At 41.0% G+C, this 6,217-nt stretch overlaps 1 long non-coding RNA gene across 1 annotated transcript; it reads left to right on the top strand.

Annotated features, from left to right (window-relative positions):
* The first annotated feature begins 3,326 nt into the window (after nucleotides 1-3,326).
* LOC139833301 (uncharacterized) lies at nucleotides 3,327-5,799 on the top strand. Its single transcript, XR_011748765.1, has 3 exons — nucleotides 3,327-3,378; nucleotides 3,471-3,545; nucleotides 5,735-5,799. It is a non-coding gene; the product is annotated as an uncharacterized lncRNA (long non-coding RNA).
* The last annotated feature ends 418 nt before the right edge of the window (nucleotides 5,800-6,217 follow it).

Raw genomic sequence — 6,217 nt, 5'->3', positions numbered from 1 at the left:
TATGTTATATAGTAAGCATTCAATTAAGTTGATAAACAAGGTCTAGACATATTCAAAACAGAGAAATCATGTATCTACCCCTAACCCTAAACTCTGTCTCATGAAGTCAAGCATGATGATATGTGGTTTTTGGTTTCAAACATGGAAATTTCAAAAACCCTCCCAAGAGCTTCATTTTGAAGTGATTAATTAAGAAGCATACATGCATGCTTACCTTTTCATATTCATGTTTTAAACTTATTCAAATCTTGGTGAAACCTAGGATTTGACCAAGATTCAAATCCGTATAAAAATTAAAAAATAAAATAAAAAACAAGGTCTTCTTATGTTATATAGTAAGCATTCAATTAAGTTGATAAATAAGGTCTAGACATATTCAAACCAAAAAAATCATGTATCTACCCCTAACCCTAAGCATGTATCTCGTTGTTTGCGCTATGATACAATATCTACCTATGTTACACTAATCTCCTCTCTCCTACTTAATTAGCTGCCACATCAGCAGTTTTGTGGGACCAATGTGTATGATACTAGCTATGATACTAGCACTATCATGTGGGTACCTAAATCTCGAGTCAAAGTTTGACACGAAACCAATGTGGACTTTATTAATGGTGGAAGGGAGTAACAATCATAAGCACATTATTATTATTGATTAAACAACATTTTATTTGATGTGCCATAAGAAGTTTAGAAACTCCTAGCCCCTGGAGGTGGCGTTTTGGCACACGCGTGCATATGCACCCATTATTGAAAATAATAAAAAAACAATTATATAAATGTTAAAAAAATCTGACATAATTTTTTTGGTATACATTGTGACATCCTATGTTCGTTCATAAGTTTTTGTGGAAAAACAACATTTTGTGTGGTGTGTACAAAAAATGCAAAAAATGTGCTGTACGTAGTCGTGTTACAGCATCAAAATTTGTCTTTTTTACAGGAAAATTTTAGTTTAGAATTTTTTAACACTTTGAAATGTGGATTCACATAATGGATTCCTCTACCTCGACCCCCTTGGATTCCTGAACAGACTTACAGTACTACTAGTAGGGCCTACTGTTTTTTATTATTATTACCTACTGCAGCCAAAATTTAATCTCATCGAGCGGTAAAATTCCCCGCCAACGCCCAAATATCTCGCGCCGCAAAGTTTCAGATCTGCGAATATTTTTTCCCCTCAAAAGAAGGACTGCGAAATTCCCTTTATCTCCTCTATCGCCCAGCTTCGCCCTAGTTTCGCCCGCAAGCCCTCAGAGAAATCGCCCCTCTTACCTACCTCCCACCTTCACGGCCGCCGCACCGGAAAATCACCGCCGCACTTCGCCGTTCAAGCTGCCACGGGTTCAAACCTCGAGGCTGCCCTATCCGCTTGATCCGCACCTACTCCGGCGTCCACTGCACCGTATCTCTTTCGCCGACTCTATCGACCACCGCACCTGACCAGCTTCGCCCACACCGACGTCCCCGTGCACTGCACATCATCTGCTTCACCGACCTTCTACTTCGGCCGGCGCGCTGAACACTTCATCGACCGCCCAGCATGTCCTTCTCCGACCCCCCCAAGATCTGCTTCCCCGGCACCCACCGCAACAGCAGTCCCCTCGCCGACCTCCACGTCACCCGTAAGAACGCGGAACACGTCTAAACGCCGCCCAGAAATAGGTAACCAGACATCCATGCGCGTTTTGTTCTGTTAGGAGTATTGCAGCTGACTGTATTTCTGAATTCTTGCTATATTTTTAACTTACAAGTGCTTTCGTTGGTAACCACCTCATCCTTTAGATTTAAACACGACGCATAAGTATTTTTTCCCTGACCTAACCCACCCATTTGCTGAAACTCTACATGGTATCAGAGCCTAGGTTTCCTTCCTGCTAGTGCTAGCCGCCCCAAACAGTACCATACAAGTTCTTCCTTTGACCACAAAAACCACCGTTGAGATGTAGAAATCCCGGCGGCGGGAGGCCGCATCAGGTGCTCTGCGTGGGTTGCGGCTATCACACACAGCGATGTGAGTTTTGTGAGATCGGCGGCTGCTCGCGCGGGGACAAAGAAGAGGGTGAAAATCGTTTTGGTTTAGAAAGGAGAGAAGAGGAAGTTAATCCGTGGCAGAGAGATCTGGATCCGTGCGAGGGGGAGATGTTGGAGGCGTGTGGAGTGGGCCGAGCCTTTGAGCGCAGGGCGGAGCCGGAGGTTGGTGCTGGACGTTGACCAGCGCGAGCCGGTCGATGTGGCCAGGTGCGGTCTGCCAGGTTGGCCAGGGCGCGCAGACGAGGCGCCATCCGAGTGGAAGTGAGGAGAAAATGGAGATTTGAGGCTGTGAGGATATGTTGTGATGGAGTTGATGAGGCTGCGGTTGAGTCGTGATGGAGTTGATGAGGCTGCGGTTTAGTAGTGATGGTGATGGTTGTGGATATGTCCAGGGGAAAGGCATGCGTGCCTGAGGTGAGACTGGTTGAGGCCTGACCGGGGGATAGGCATGGGTGCTTGAGGAGTGGATGGTTGAGGCAGGAGTTGGCTGGGGGTTTGTGGGAGAGACGGAAGAGGTCAGTGGCCGGGCAGTGGAGAAGAGAGGCTGAGGACATTGAGGCGAGTGTGGATGGTTCTGCGGAACTTGTGTGGTGAGGCAGCCGGGGTTGTTGAGGACGTGTATGGTTAGGAGTTGTTCCTATCCCAGATGGTTGAAGCTGGATGTCTTCGCTGCTGATGAAGAGATGAATCGAGATGACAAGATGATGGAAAGTGCAATGCTGTCATGTATCCTAGGAGTTATGCTGAAAGTTCATTACTCGTCGTTGTCATATGTGTCATGTTGTTGTTGCAAGATGGCCATGGTTGTTTACCCATGATCATCTTGAGGGGGTGTGTTGGACCATGAGTGAGTTTAGTAGTAGCGCTGTAGTAATATTGTATCCAGTGTGAGGCCCATAGAGGCCCATGTCCAGTGGTATTGTAACCCTAACTCAGATGATATAAATACAGAGTGTGGTGGTCTGAGTGATTTAACCCACCCATTCGCTGAAACTCTACAAAATATGAGCCACCAATCATGAACCGTTGAATGCTCTACATGTCCACGATTGACAACAACAAAGCCTTTATTCCCAAACAAGTTGGGGTAGGCTATACAAGTCCACCATTGACACGATTACAATTTCTCACTATTTGGCCGTAGGCTACTGCTCTAGTTACATCATGTTTGATATCTTTCTGCGATCCTGTATTACATGTTTATGCACGTCATAATGCTTCTACTACTGTTTGGTGTCAATTTAATTATAGCAAATCCTTGACTCGTAACTGTTTGTTGTTATTACACGTGCAGCAGGCACATCTTACACTCAGAAACGTAGAGTAAAGCTCGCCTATAATCATGTAAGTACCTGCTGTTTTTTGTATATTGCTTAATGCAAACTTCTATATCTTGGATCCTGTTTCTGTTTACAATTGGCCTCTCCTTCATGCAGAGGAGAAATAGTGAGGCACCAGGTTCTTCTGTCCAAGTACCTGATGAGGTCCGTGTGACTCAAAAAAAAGCTCACGTAAGTTCCCTGTTTTTTTTTGGAATGTTAATTTACCTCCTGTGCATAGTTCAATTGCATCATTTTTCTTTATGTTGCACTACCTAAGTTGCCTAATGGAATCTAATAAAATATAAACAATTACCATATGGAACATTGCAAACTGCCTTTGACCCATCTGGCACCCGGCATGCCTGGGTATAAGTTACATGATTTGGCTATGTTAAACAAGTCCTGAAATTCTATTATGTTAATTTTTTGCCTGTTGCTTCATTGAGTTTGCATGTTGTTCCATGGCTAGTGCATGAAGTTTGGTAGAAATGATCCTAGCTGAAATGATGCACTTCGTGTTTTTTTATTGCTTTATTCCTAACCTAGCTTCCTATTCTACTTGAAACATGATTGCTTTATTCCTAACCTAGCTTCCTATTCTACTTGAAACATGATTGCTTTATTCCTAACCTAGCTTCCTATTCTACTTGAAACATGATTGCTTTATTCCTAACCTAGCTTCCTATTCTACTTGAAACATTGTGAAAAAAATAGTTATATTACTTGTTTAAATGTCTAGCTTTGTTTTTCTGAGTCCCATTGACATGATGTGGTATATCCATATTCAAATGATCTGGCTGTTTATATAATACGCTCCATGTTCAATTGCTTCATTCATTTTCTAGTAATCTACTAGTAAGTAGCACGTGCTTTGCACGTCACGACATATATAATTTTAAAATATATTTCCATATTTTATTTGATGTTGATAATTATTATTTTTTGCTAAAATTACTCACAAAGCCTAAAGTTTGGCTTTCGAAAAACTAATACACCCTAAAAGAAGTAATGGAAGGAGTAATATGTGAGTTCACTACAATTAAGTTTTTTAGTCAGTATGAAATAGAAGTATACCCTAATACGAAAGTGACAAAACTTTTTCATGGACACCCCATTAGGATTATGTATATTTTTGTGATTAGAGTCGAGAATTTTTAAGGATCTATCTTACCTTTTGCGGCATGCATATTGCACTGCAAGACTATCTAATTTATATATTTCTACTCCGTACCATATTTTTTGAAATTTAAAATACATTATCCAATATCTATGTATAAATTTACTACCTCAATACTTTTTATGTAACCCACACATGGCCACCGTTAGATTTTATATCAAAACTGGTTTGTCATGGGAAAAAAAGTTAGACCTTAATATGAGTAAATACGAAATATTAGTACTAAATTAATATATAATATTTTATCAGCCTTGGTTGGTGGACCAATGAACTTCGTATCTTTGAGCTTGAAGATGGTTCTTGTAACATAGTAATTGCTATTTGTTTTCCTAGCACAGAATTATATATCAATATCTTCACATAACCATGTACGATGAAGATGATATTTTTCATAACACAGTGCCAATGTAGACGATGGCTTGTGCTTCTATAAACTCCCAAAACAAAAATGTTTTCTTGAGTAAAACAAAAGAACGGCTGAGATTAAATGATACATGTTTGGTATTAGGGGTGAGATGGCTGAGATTAAATGATACCATGATACTCTTTCGGGGGATTACACTATTTTAAATTTTGATGGTATATGAAAGCTAAAGCCTTAGATTTTGTTGGCAAGTGAATGTTGTCATTGGCCCTGTTATGGATTTTGCATTTCTATTGCCACTACTTGTACTGACATCTCGCTTCATTCGTGTTTAATTCGGTCCCGTTGGTACTCGAACCCGGGTGGGCTGGCTGTGCACTCGCAAGCCTTGCCACTGAGCTAGCACTCAGTTCTCAGATTAAGCAATGCCTCGTTATGCTTAATTTAAATGTTATGGCACTTCATACAAGCCATACAATTAATTGTTGCATTGACCTTCTACGTTGTCGAAGGCACTATCTGAGTCATGCTTAAATCAATCATACATTATTTTCCTAATTGTATCCAATCCAACATGCACATGTTTTGACTGTATTTGGCTATTTGCTAGATTTCTTATGTGCAGTGACCTGGCTTCGTTATTGGGCACATGATGTCTAGTTGCTTGGTTCATTGTATACATCATCGCCATGATCTAGTTTGGTTTGTTCTAAGAGGCATGTGGCTTAACCGGCTTCTTTGTTATATCTGCCCATGGTTCTTTCAAAATTATGTCAACAATGCTGTTTGTTTGCCGTGTATTGTATTGCATTTTAACTTGTTTTGTCTTAGTTTCAGCCTGCAAACAAAGCTGTAATGTCAGTAGGGACAACCCATTTATCAAGTGTTGCGGTCATTTCACAGAGCAACAAAGGATAAAGTGGCATGTGCTCTCATTGGTCCACTGAGTCAAGTACACCAACCGTTCCAGAAGAAATAGATGTACGAGGCTCTATTTTGGATTGCTTGCTATGTTATATCAGCTCAATGATGCTCTTGAAATTGGAGGTCTTTTATTGCATCATATGATGTTGTAACTTGTTTTATCTAAATTTCAGGCTTCAAATAAAGCTACAAAGCCAGAAGCAAGGGCCAATGCCTCAAGTATTGATGTTTCACAAAGCAGCAGTGAGAGTGCATATTGCTCGCATAGGCCCATGGTATCTATTGCTCAACTTAATCCGGCACAAAGAGATTTGGGGGATGCACTCCAAGAGGCAGTTGATATATTTGGGCGGGAAAACAAAGATATCGATGAAATAATTGCCAACACACGCCAAG

Source organism: Lolium perenne, chromosome 7 (assembly GCF_019359855.2).
Source record: "Lolium perenne isolate Kyuss_39 chromosome 7, Kyuss_2.0, whole genome shotgun sequence".
Classification (NCBI taxonomy): Eukaryota; Viridiplantae; Streptophyta; class Magnoliopsida; order Poales; family Poaceae; genus Lolium; species Lolium perenne.
Note: the sequence above shows the minus strand (reverse complement) of the source record. Positions and strands in the feature narration are given on the sequence as shown.